Genomic DNA, 11862 nt, shown 5'->3' with positions numbered 1-11862 from the left:
CGAAGGGTCATGGAATCAGTTTCTACCGCTTGCAGAGTTTGCTTATAACAACAACTACCAGTCGAGTATTCAGATGGCTCCATATGAGGCTTTGTATGGAAGGCAGTGTAGATCTTCAGTTGGTTGGTTCGAGCCCGGTGAGGCTAGGCTATTGGGGACTGATTTGGTACAGGATGCCTTAGAGAAGGTGAAGGTGATTCAGGAGAGGCTTCATACAACGCAGTCAAGGCAAAAGAGCTATGCTGATAGGAAGGTTCGGGATGTTTTGGCGAGAAGGTTCTATTGATGGTTTCACCCATAAAGGGTGTTATGAGATTTGGAAAGAAAGGGAAATTGAGTCCTAGGTTCATTGGGCCTTTTGAGGTGCTTCGGAGGATTGGGGAGGTGGCTTTTGAGCTTGCTTTACCACCCAGCTTGTCGAGTGTGCATCCGGTATTTCATGTTTCTATGCTCCGGAAGTATATTGGGGATCCGTCTCATGTTTTGGATTTCAGCGCGGTTCAGTTGGATGATGATTTGACTTATGATGTGGAGCCAGTAGCTATTTTGGGTCGTCAGGTTCGAAAGTTGAGGTCAAAGGATATAGCTTCAGTGAAAGTGCAGTGGAGAGGTCGGCCCGTGGAGGAGGCTACCTGGGAGACCGAGCGGGAGATGCAGAGCAGATATTCTCACCTATTTGAGGCTTCAGGTATGTTTCTTGACTTGTTTGAGGATGTTTCTTGACTCGTTTGAGGACGAACGTTTGTTTAAGTTGAGGAGGATGTGACGACCCGGCCCGTTCTCTCATGAGTTACCGCTTATCCGTGTTTTATAGTATCGGGTTGGTCGGATCGAATTCAGAATGATTTTGGTAAGGTTTGAGACACTTAGTCTCTTTTAAGGAAGTTTAAGTTGGAAAAGTCAACTGGATGTTGACTTATGTGTTAGAGGGCTCGGATGCGAGTCCGATGGTTCGATTAGCTTTGGAAGGTGATTTATGACTTAGGAGTGTAATCGGAATGGGTTTTGGAGGTTCAGAGTAGAATTAGGCTTGAATTGGCGAAGTTGATGTTTTGGTAATTTCCAGTTGATAGAAGAGATTTTGATATAGGGGTCGGAATGGAATTCCGAGAGTTGCAGTAGCTTCATTGTGTCATTTGGGATGTGTGTGTAAAATTTTAGGTCATTCGGACATGGTTTGGTTGGATTTTTGTTCAAAAGCGTATTTCATAAGATTTTCGAAACATAGGCTTGAATCCGATGTGATTTGGTATATTTGACGTTGTTTGAGACGTTTTGATGATTGGAAAAAGTTTGAATAAGGTATTGGGTTATGTTTGTGCTTTTGGTTGAGGTCCCGAGGGCCTCAGAATGATTTCGGGTGGTTAATGGAGAAGTTGAGATGTCATTGCAGCTGCTAAAGTTGTGCTGCTTCTGGTGTTTTCGCACCTGCGGTTTGGGGACCGCAGGTGCGGTGCCGCACGTGCGGAAGGAGAGCCGCAGAAGCGGATTCGAGAGGAAAGTCTGGAACCGCAGATGCGGTAGTTGGACCACACCTGCATAGTCGCAGATATGAAGAGTAGACTGCAGATGCAGAATTGGCCTTTAAGTGATTCCTGCAGAAGCAGTGGATAGACCGCATATGCGGTATCGCAGAAGTGGTAAAAGTTGTCGCAGATGCGGATTAACTGGGCAGATGAATTAAAAGAGTCCTTCACGAATTTTTGGGTTATTTCACCATTTTTGACTTCGGCTTGAGAGCTTTTGGACGATTTGGAAGAGGGATTTCAAGGGAATTTCGTTAAGGTAAGGATTTTGGACCTAAAACACATTTCTATGGTAGTATTTCATGAATTAAGGCTGCAATTAAAGGAATTAAAGGGCTAAAAATGGGGGATTAGGGCTTGAGTTTAATAAGCCTTAAAATGAGGATTTGAGGGGTCATTTGAACTCCGATTTTGGTATTCTTGATATGCATAGACTCGTGGGGAGATAAGAAATCTATTGATGTGAAATTTTCTGAATTCCGAGACATGGGTCCGGGGGTCGGGTTTTGGTAATTTCGGGATTTGTGCCCTTTATTGATTATTTTTTGCCTGGGCTTTGTTCCCTTAGCATATTTTGACGTCCTCATTCTAATTTTGGATAGATTCAACGCGCGTGGAGGCCGACTCGAAGGGCAAAGCCGTCGCGAGCTAGAGATTTAGCTGGTTCGAGGTGAGTAACAATTGTAAATGATGTTCTGAGGGTTTGAAACCCCGGATTGCACATGTAGTGCTATATTGAGGTGAGGCACACGCTTGATGACGAGCGTGAGGTCATGCACTATTGGGTATTGTGACTTGGTCCATTCCGGTTGATGATTTTACCGTGTATTTGATTGGAAACTATTTGCTATCATCATTATTTGGGTTGAATGCCATGTTTGGGCTCAGTGCCAACTATTTGAACCTTTCGGGGACTTTTTATTGATATTTCCTCACTGTTTTGATATATTACTTGAACTCTGTCATGTTATTTTCCATTGTTTTACTATTCAGCCATGTTTACTCAGTTTGAAGACTTATATGATATTTTAAATGATGTTTGGGCTGAGAAATATTGTTTTACTATTGTCCGGGAGGCTTGTGATGATTTTGACTGAGTAAGGCTGAAGGCCTAGGTTGTTAGGAAACACTGATACTGTTTTGAGGTCGAGGGCCTGAGATATGTACGCCATGAGGTAGCTTGACTGATATGAGGCCGAGGGCCTAGTTTTGATGCCACGAGATGGCTTGTTATTGCGATTGGGCCGTAAGGGCCCCTCCAGGAGTCTTCACACCCCCAGTGAGCGCGGGTACCTATTGTGATGTGAGATTGAGCCCGAGGGGCTGGTATTGTTCTATGTGATTGCTCGAGGGGCTGGTACTATTCTGAGATGTTTCCCGAGGGGCAGATTTATTGATACTGTGCCCGAGGGGCAAACCTTTATGTGTTTATTTTTCATAATTGCTTATCAATTACCTGCTTAATTGTTGAAAAAGGCTTTTCAGGAAGTAAAATTTGGTATAAAGGATTTTTTCTATCTTCCACTGAATCACTGATTTTTAAATGGGTTTAATACTTCATTATAGAATGCTTTATGCTTTACGTGATTTCTTGCTTTCAGTCTTTATTTACATTTGTAGCTCACTAAGTTGAAGTACTCACTCCCTGCACCCCTGTGTTCTGATTCAAGTGTTGCTGATCATGCCAGTGCGAGTTGAGAGCTCCCGACTGACATTCGAAGTTCACGAGGTAGCTGCTTGACGTCCGCAGACCCGTGTTTCTCCCTCTTTATCATTTCTATCTCTTATCAAACATTTCTAGCAGTTCGTAGACTTTTCAGACTTGTATTAGGTTTTATAGATGCTCATGACTAGTGATACTCCAATTTAGGGCTGTGTAGGGGTTATTTTCCACAAATTATGTTTTTAACTGCTTAAACCTTGGTTTAATTGACTATGCTTATTAATGTTTCTTAATGTTTAACTGCGTATAGATTGAACTGGGAGTAGTTGGCTAGCCTTGTCTTCACGGGAAGTGGCATCACGACCGGGTCCGGGTTTGGGTCATGACATCACGACACGTTCTATTTAGCCTTGTTAAAAATTAGAACCGGGCCACATGAAATGTACCCCTGGATTTTAGTAGTAACCATGATAATTATATAATTAACGCGCCTAAAGCAAACTATGAAGTTCATTTAATAAATATCTAAATTATAACATTTGTGAGGGCCATGAGTTATATGATTTAAATGTGTGAATGGCGCACCTCAATATCTTTCAAAGGAAGTGCATTCAATTAAAAGAACTACGGAAATTTATATTTAAAACTAATTAGGTATCACAACTACGATACGAGAACCGTACCCGTAGTCATGATTTGTTTATTGTTAATCAAACCTAAATCATGCAACGAGGATAGTTAAACAAACAAGAATGTGAGCACGAAAAGTTTTTCTAAGATCAATACAGTAAAGTTCCGTCAAAAATTCCAAATCTGCTTTTTAAATCAATTCACATTTCCCAACACTCCAACAACAGAAGAATGTAAACTTTAACTTATTTCCATTAACCTTTTAGTTACTTGAATTAATCTCAACCCAACTACCATTAATTCTATTCACTGTTGTGGCTCACTTTGTGAATTTTAACCTAAAATTATTGAACCAAACAAATCCCGTGTTCATCACTTTAAAAACTAACCAACCAATTCATTTCTATTCCATATAATGTATCATATCAAACTAAGCATACTCAAAACAAATTAAGAGAAAATTTTAAAAAAGACACAAAACAACCAAACAATCATATTGAACTGTTTTTCCTTTGTTATCCAGGTGGGCTCTTGATTTCCAACACTTGAACTGTTTTCCCTTTGTTCTCCAGGTGGGCGCCTGAATACCAACACTTGAATTGTCTTCCCTTCCTCTGAAACTTGAATTGCTTTCCCTTTGTTTTCCAGGTGGGCGCCTGATTGCTGAACTCGACCCGCTTTCCTTTGAAACTTGAGCTGTTTTCCCTTATTTTCCAGGTGGGCACCTGATTACAACAAAACAGACAAAACAAAAGAAATTGTTTTGCCCCAGTTTGATATTGGGAACATCTGTGAGTGTTAACCAATTCTTGTTATCAAAATAAGTTCTAAGCTAAATTCCCTTATCCTGAAAAATTTCAAAACCAAGTCTTATCTCAAAAGTGAAAAACTTAAATGCTAAATTATACTTCCCAAAAGTAAAACTCTCATCAGACTTGTCACTTGCGAGGGTCTCACAACTTACTGAATCCCATTATACAGGAGGGTACTAGAAACTTACTGTCGAGCTTGCCTGGCACCTACTTTCCTCACGGAGGGTTTCTCCGGAACAAACAAAAATTTTTGCCCCTGTTTCAATCAAAGAAAACTCGTGAGTTTAAACATGATGGTTGGTTTGCGGCCTTGACTTTGAAGGTGATTTATCCTTCACTTTCCATGATAACTTCGATTTCAACTCAAAAGACCTTGTCTATTTATTGACTGACCGCTTTCTCTGTCACCCTTAGCACAGAAAATACCTCTGATCCATTCAAACCCAATACCATTCAACTGTTAAATTGTGCTCATGCATTGACATATACGGAACCTCTATGTTTCACATGAATCCCAAAGCACATCAATTTCCACCCACTCAGCGCACATACTATTCTTTCTTGACTTATACCAATGGCCTTGGACTTGAGGTCTATTGCTCCTTCACTTGCCATGATAACTTTGATTTCCGCTTGGAAGACCTTGTTTGTCATTGATTAACCACTTTCTTTGTCAGTCTTATCATAGAAAATACCTTTGATCCGTTTACCCAACATCCTCTATCTTGCATCGCTCATGAATTGACATATACCAAACCTCTGTATTTCACATGAATCCCAAATCACATTGTTTCGGTGCATTGTGGATAGGATACTGGGAAGGTGCGGTATGACTTTGGGGATTTTATGGAGAGAAGTAGCATTGAGGAGAAATATTTGGAGCACGAGGATATCCATGGGGTCGATATTGAGACTGAAAGCATTGAGCAGGAATGCCCACTGGATCCTGTCATTGGCGGGGCTCAGCAACATCTTTTCTATCAATGGGAGGATTGTCCCGAGCAACTTGTTCGTTCCATCTGAACCGAAACTCCCTAAAATCTTCCTCCGGTTTATTTTCCATATTAGATAGGGAGGAGTGGTCTGGGGTAATGCCTATATTGTATTGAAAGTGTCGAAAAACTCTTGAGCCATGTCATGCCATGTAGGCCACTTACTGACATCTTGACGTGTATGCCATTCCAAGGATCCCTTAGTCAGGCTCTCACTGAAATATGCCATTAGCAACTCGTCTTTCCTACCAACACTTCTCATTTCACTACAATAACCCCTCATATGGGCTACCGGATCTCCACGCCTATCATACAAATTAAACTTTGGCATCTTAAACCCTTTCAGCTTTCTGGATATCTCATCTTGCCCTTCTTTTCTTGTGACCTTTTTATTTTCAACATGAGGATCATTCCAAGGGTTTTGATTGTATGAGTCAGGAACCTTGTGGACAACCTCTGTGGGGTAATATTGGGCGTCATGAGCTTTGAGTGGGTGTTCATTGTTGGATCTATGAAGGGAAGATTGTTGAGAAGTTGTGATCGTGGGGATAGTGAATATGACAGGAACGCAATTTGGGGAAAAGTAATTGGAGGATGAGTGATGGAGCTACCAGGGTGGTTGGGAAAGCTGTGATAAGCGGGTGGATCTAGAGTGTATGGGGAATCATCTGGCACTATGACCAGAGTTTGGGTAAGGGTAGCATCTAAGAAGCTAGGTGGTGGCAGGGGTGGTGCCTTCCTAGTCATCCAAGCCTGATACATGTTTGCCATGTGTTGTCTTAACATCCTTACCTCTTCAACCAACCCATTGCCCTGTTTAACTAATTGATTTTGGGCACCAGTACCAACCAACTCAATTCCGTTGCCGTCTACCATTGCCTTTCGATCTTATGTTGTAGAGAAGAGTTACCACTTTAAGAACCACAAACTAACCACCTTTCTGCTATGAAAATGAAGTCATCACGTTAATGTTAGGGCATTTAACATATGATAATCTCACTTTATGTGCAATGCACCTAGCCACAGTTATCGATTCTAAAATAACTTCGAGGGTACGAAAGTCAGTTGGCATCATCCCAATTTGTTCATTTCAATCCTCTCTTTTCTTTGCTTTTCTAGCACTTGCTTGCTCATTTTCCTTCCTCTTTTTTTTTTCTAATTATCACTCTTTTCTTTCCTCTCATTTCTCACATCCCATAATTTCATCTCTCTTTTTCTTTTTCTTTTTTTTTTCTTTTAATAATAAAAAAATAATTTGATCGAACCCTATGTAGGTTGCCTACGTATCATGACGCCGCATGAATCAGATCTTTGCGTAGTTCGGGAAGATCGGGAATAATTTAAACAAACTAATGTTCTCTTTTTCTTTTCCTTTCTTTTTTTTATCTTGATGACTACTCTGATGAGAAAAGAGAAAGAAAAGAAGCAAACCGCTTTTTTTGAATTTTTAGACTTATTGTTCTATAACCTATTCTAAATTCAAGCTTAACGAGCCTATATTTTTTATCTTTTTTTTTTCTTTTTTGAAACAAATACTCTATGGGAAATTATTAAGGAAAAAACCCTACAAGAGAAAAATATTTTTTGATTCTTTTTCTTTTAGAAAGGAAATCTAAAGGATGAACTAAAGAAAAATATTTTGAATTTTCGTTTGATACCTGAAGAAAAACTTCGTAACGAGATATGAAAAAGATAAAAAATATTTTTGGATTTCAATTCTTAATTACCTAAGGAAGAAACTTTAAAGATAAACAAAGGATAAAGTATGTTTTTTCTTCTATTTACAATATCCTAAAGTCCTAATGAAAATAATTTTTTTTTTCCATTTTTCATTAATTTCCCAAAGAAGCACCTCAAAAGAAAATCTTTTTGGATTTTTGGAATTAATACCTTAAAGAAAACTTTTTAAAGAGGTATTAAAAGAAAATTCTTTTTTTTTTTTGAATTTTTAGTCTTAATGTACCAAAAGGAAGTATAAAAGCAATTTTTATTTTAAGTTCTAGATATTAACTTCCTAAGGAAACCCACCTCAAACGATTTTTTTTTAATTCCTAGAATTAGTATTCTAAAGAAAACATCTAGCAGAAATGTAAAAACGCAAAATCTCTTTTTTTTTATAACACTTTTTTTTTTCAAATACAAAATAGAAAGTACAATAATTAAAAAAACTCGACATTACTGTACAAAACTAGAAGGTAAAAGACGACATAAAAAGAAAAACTCAAAACATAAAAAAGAAAAGAAAATCTCCTTTTAATCCATTCCTGAATGACTAAATGGTCTTGGGGCTCTGTCATGCTCAAACTCCGGTAAGTAGATCTACACCTATATGGGAACATTATAACCAAATAAGTTAAAGATCTAGAACGCTATGTGAGACAATAACGCTTCCTGTCGGACACATACAAGATGTGATTGTGACTATTTTTCAGAAATTAACCTATGTGGCTAAAAGTGGCTAAAAATGCAAGATTTGGCTAAGACCCTGCGAAGCCAAGAACCTAAGATCCACTAGGAAGAACGGACCCTGTGTGGGTTGCCTACGTATCACGCCCCGAAAGACGAGAATCAGGTATGTGTAGTTCGGGCAGATTGGATACCGGCGAGAATTGAAAAAATAACTAATTTAAAGAAAAAATATTTTTTGTCCTTTTTGAAGAAATGATGAAACATGTATCTTTTTTTGGATTTTCTTTTCCACCTTTTTTTATTTTTGGAAAATGACGAGAAAGTGCAAAATCTTTATGAATTTTTCATGTTTTTATTTTCTTAACAAACATGTGACAGAAAACATAACTGGGCCCTATTTGCTTTATTTTTCACACTTCACCTTTTTTTTCTTTTTATCTTTTTCATTTGCCCTCAACTATCATTGGTCCGCCAAATGACCCTTTTACCCTTGAAGATTACAATATGTAGCACATAGGATGCATCAATATGGTCTTTTATTTTTGTAACTTATCCTAGACGGACCCAACCCCTGTGTTGAGCCCTCTAAGTCAAATGCATGTGATGCAACAAACGTTCCTACTAGGGATCCGGCATGAGACTATGTTATTCTAGGTTTAAAAACCTAGGTTTATTTGTTCTAGACGTGGCTTACCCGAGCGGACAGCTCGAGCCGGGAAGGGGAGGGCAGCGTACCGGGAATACAGAAGCTTCACTAGCTTTGCAACTTGTTCGAACCTCGTTCTAAAATTGGGATACGACTCAAACAGAAAAGAAGTCACACAAAGTACACACTTCCCAGATGATTTAGAATACTCAGAGAGAGGAGGTTTTTGCAACAATTTATATACAATTCAATAATATCAAAGCGGTAAAAAGCAACATTTAGCACATTAGGCCCAAACATGTAAATAAAACCAGGTAATAAATGAAGCCAAATATAACAATTATTCTAAGCTCGAATTCTTGAACCCTGAACCAGAAATTCTGAGTTTTTATTCCCCAGCAGAGTCGCCAGAGCTGTCACACCTCCTTTTTCCTACACCCTAGAAGAGTATAAGGGAGTTTGTCCAATTTAAGTGACAATTGAAACGTGATTATTTTGTTTATTTAGAGTCGTCACTTGGGATAATTTATGGTGTCCCAAGTCACTAGTTTAGAATCCCGAATCAAATAAAGTTTAACTCTATTTTATAATCTGCGAACACAAAAATCTGGGTAAGGAATTCTGTTAACCCGGAAGAAGTTGTTAGGCATTCCCGGGTTCCGTGGTTTTAGCACGGTCGCTCAACTGTTAATATTGGCCTATTTATTTTATTTCTTACACGTTTTAAACCTATTGTACATTTTTAACTTTTTATCCGTTTTTAATATTTCAGAAAAACTCAAGGTTATTTAAAACACATCGTAAGCCACGCTACATGAAATGCACCCGTGATTCACGACTCGTTCTATTTAACCTTGTTAGAAATTAGAACCGGGCCACATGAAATGTACCCCCGAATTTTAGTAGTAGCCGTGATAATTATATAATTAACGCGCCTAAAGCAACTACAAAGTTCATTTTATAAATATCTAAATTATAACATTTGTGAGGGCCATGAGTTATATGATTCAAATGTGTGAATGACGCGCCTCGATCTCTTTCAAAGGAAGTGCATTCAATTAAAAGAACTATGAATATTCATATTTAAAACTAATTAGGTATCACAACTACGCTACGGGAACCATACCCATAGTCACGATTTTTTTATTGTTAATAAACCTAAATCATGCAACGAGAACAGTTAAACAAACAAGAATGCGAGCACGAAAAGTTTTTCTAAGATCAATACAGTAAAGTTTCGTCAAAAATTCCAAATCTGCTTTTTAAATCAATTCCGATGTCCCAACACTCCAACAATAGAAGAATGTAAAATTTAACTTATTTCCATTAACCTTTTTGTTACTTGAATTAATCTCAACCAGACTACCATTAATTTCATTCACTGTTGTGGCTCACTTTGTGAATTTTAACCCAAAATTATTGAACCAAACAGATCCCATGTTCATCACTCTAAAAACTGACCAACCAATTCATTTCTATTCCATCTAATGTATCATATCAAACTAAGCATACTCAAAACAAATTAAGAGAAAATTTTAAACAAGACACAAAAAAATCAAACAATCATATGGCAGTCATAATGAAACAATCATATGGCAGTCATAACCATATAACATCATTCAAACACAGAAGGGATAGTTATACTCAAGTAAAATTAGACAAGAGGATAAATGATGAACCTTTGAATAAGCTTTCCAATATATTGACAAATGAGCCTCAAAAGTATAGCAACAAGTCGTTTGGATCTCGCGGACCACATACGAAGACCTCGACGAACAACCGTTGAACTCAAAACAGAATCAACCTCGAGCAGCGGCAGGGCTCGAATAGGAATCGACGTCGAACAATCTTGATCGGCGACGAAACTCAAAAACAGACAGAACTAGGACTCATTTTCTTTTCAAAACAAAAGAGAGATCTGCGGCTGTTGTTGTGGAAACAGTGATTCGATAGGGTGAGGGTCATTTGTGTTTCCGCTGCTGGTTATTGTGAGAGATGGGGTGGGGTGAAGGAGATGAAAATCTGGGGGGGTTGTTTTTTGTGGCTGATTGAAGAAACAGCTGCTGGAGAATTCTTTTTGTCTCTAGCGTTCGCTCCAAGATGAAAACGGTGCCACATATCCCTAGGTCTAGGGTGTCAGCCTTAGGGTCTTATAGGCGTTACTCCTAGGTCTTCAGTCCAAACGCTAATTTTTTAGTCTCCTTCGACGTTCTTTTTTCCAAAATCTGATGAGTTAAGGTTTTTATAGAAAGGGGGAAGTTGGGCTAAGTCTTAGCCATTAGGGTGGGGTAATGGGCTAAAAAGATTGGGCTTGGTGTATTGGGCTAAACTTGGCTTTTAATTCTATACTTCTTGCAATTTGGCCAAAAAATTTATTTTCTTTTCTAAAATAATACCATAAAAATATAAAATTAATCCTTATTAACTAAAATAAACAATCTTATATTGTGAGACTATTTTGGTATTTTTCAAGATTATATAAAAATAAAAATCCTAGTAAAATAGTATGATTACAAAACATTAACGAAACTATTTTTGTAATTTTCATTTTTTGATAAAATAAAGTAAAAGAGTCAAAACTAATTAAAATATCGATATTAGGCCTAAACTAAATATTTTACGCTAAAATGGGTGAAATTTTGGGGAGGGTCAAAAATCACATGTCTACAGGGGCTATGCGTAGAATGAGAAGAGGTAGAGTGACCAGGCCAGATGAGATCCCTGTTGAATTCTGAAAGAGCGCCGATAAGACAGGCTTGGATTAGCTCTCTAGGTTGTTTAACGTTATTTTTAGGACAAAGAAGATGCCTAGGGAGTGGAGGTGGAGTACGATGATCTTGCTGTACAAGAATAAGCGGGATATCCAGAACTATAACAAATATAAGGGTATCAAGTTGCTAAGCCATACGATGAAAGTTTAGGAAAGGGTGATAGAAGGGAGGATGAGGAGGAGTGTGTCCATTTCCGACAATCAATTTTGTTTCATGCTGGGACGGTCAACTACGAAAGCCATTCACCTTGTGAGTGGGTTGGTCAAGCAATACATGGCAATGTAAAATGACTTGCATATGGTATTTATTGACCTAGAGAAAGCTTACGATAAAGTCCCGCGAGAGGTCCTATGGAGATGTTTGGAGGCTAAGGGAGTACATGTAGCCTATATTAAAGCAGTCAAGGACATGTG

General features: G+C 38.3%; 1 long non-coding RNA gene across 1 annotated transcript; it reads right to left on the bottom strand.

Annotated features, from left to right (window-relative positions):
* Positions 1–4194: 4194 nt before the first annotated feature.
* Positions 4195–10880, bottom strand: LOC142162900 (uncharacterized). Its single transcript, XR_012694383.1, has 2 exons — positions 10358–10880; positions 4195–7948 (listed from the first exon to the last, which is right to left on the bottom strand). It is a non-coding gene; the product is annotated as an uncharacterized LOC142162900 (long non-coding RNA).
* Positions 10881–11862: the final 982 nt, after the last annotated feature.

The sequence above is a fragment of the Nicotiana tabacum genome, chromosome 8 (genome assembly GCF_000715075.1).
Source record: "Nicotiana tabacum cultivar K326 chromosome 8, ASM71507v2, whole genome shotgun sequence".
Classification (NCBI taxonomy): domain Eukaryota; kingdom Viridiplantae; phylum Streptophyta; class Magnoliopsida; order Solanales; family Solanaceae; genus Nicotiana; species Nicotiana tabacum.
Note: the sequence above shows the minus strand (reverse complement) of the source record. Positions and strands in the feature narration are given on the sequence as shown.